At 36.9% G+C, this 1,147-nt stretch overlaps 1 long non-coding RNA gene across 1 annotated transcript in view; it reads right to left on the bottom strand.

Moving 5' to 3' along the window:
• LOC106877742 (uncharacterized) overlaps nt 1-1,147 on the bottom strand; it is a 57,175-nt gene that overhangs the window by 1,014 nt on the left and 55,014 nt on the right. The gene's annotated exons all lie outside the window — the stretch shown is intronic.

The following is a 1,147-nucleotide window of genomic DNA, read 5'->3' as shown; positions in this document are numbered from 1 at the left end:
TATATATATATATATATATATATATATATATATATATATATATATATATATATCCTGCCTATACAGGATTAGCGAAGTAAGTAAGAGTAAATTAGTGTGTTTTGTTAAAAAAAAAAAAACTCATTTTCAATTCAAATCATTTTGAAATTTGGTTCACAAAGCAGCAGCAGCAGCAGAAGGAATTACCAAAGAAAGCATTTAAATCATGCCAGAATGCATATACAAAAAAGAAAAGAGTATGTTTTTGTGTGCAGTCGTCTGCAAAACAAAGGACTGTGTGTGGTGTTGGTTGAACAGTCTGCAGAGAAGGACTCTACAGAGAGTAAAGAGTAGAATTATAACTACTTTACAATTCAAAATTGAATTGTGAAGTGGTTACAAGAGGACACACTACAAGTAGCAAAGGTACAGACATTTTGAACAGGAAACTCCAAAATTTGCTGATAAAGTCATAACTATAAATAGACTAAAGATTTCTTTCATTATACAAGTGAAAGGTGAAGGCATGCAGCTTAGTGGTTATGGGCATTTGGCTCGTGATCTTAAGGTCACGAGTTCAATTACTGCTGGTGTGTTGTGTCCTTGGGCAAGACACTTTATTTCACAATAGAAAATCCCCCATCATACCAGTGCCATTCATTTCCTGTCTAGCCTGGAAACATGTAAGAGTTGGTGACAGGAAAGGCACCTGGCCGTAGAATATCTGCTATAATGAATTTTGTCTGACTCATGCAAGCGTGAACAAGGTAGACATTAAAACAAGGACGGCTGCAATGACAATGATGACAATAATGGTGATGACAGTGGTGGTGGTAGTGGTGATGAAGGCAACCAAGCAACAATGATGATGATTACAAAGGTAGGGTTGGTGGTGATAGTAATGATCATGACAATGATGATGATGCCGATGGTGGTGGTGGTGATGATGACAATAACAATGACGATGTCAATGGTGTTGCTGATGATGATGACGAAGATGATGATGTTGACGGCAATGATGATGATAACAAAGACGACGACGACGATGGTGATGTAAAGCTAAAATAACATCTACAACAACAACAGCAACAGCAAAAACAAAACAATTGTGACCTTTACTTTTTAAAAATTACAATAGAATGATGCGGGGGTGGGGGCTTTTGGTGGC

Source organism: Octopus bimaculoides, chromosome 19 (genome assembly GCF_001194135.2).
Source record: "Octopus bimaculoides isolate UCB-OBI-ISO-001 chromosome 19, ASM119413v2, whole genome shotgun sequence".
Classification (NCBI taxonomy): Eukaryota; Metazoa; Mollusca; class Cephalopoda; order Octopoda; family Octopodidae; genus Octopus; species Octopus bimaculoides.
This window is presented reverse-complemented; position numbering and strand designations above follow the sequence as displayed.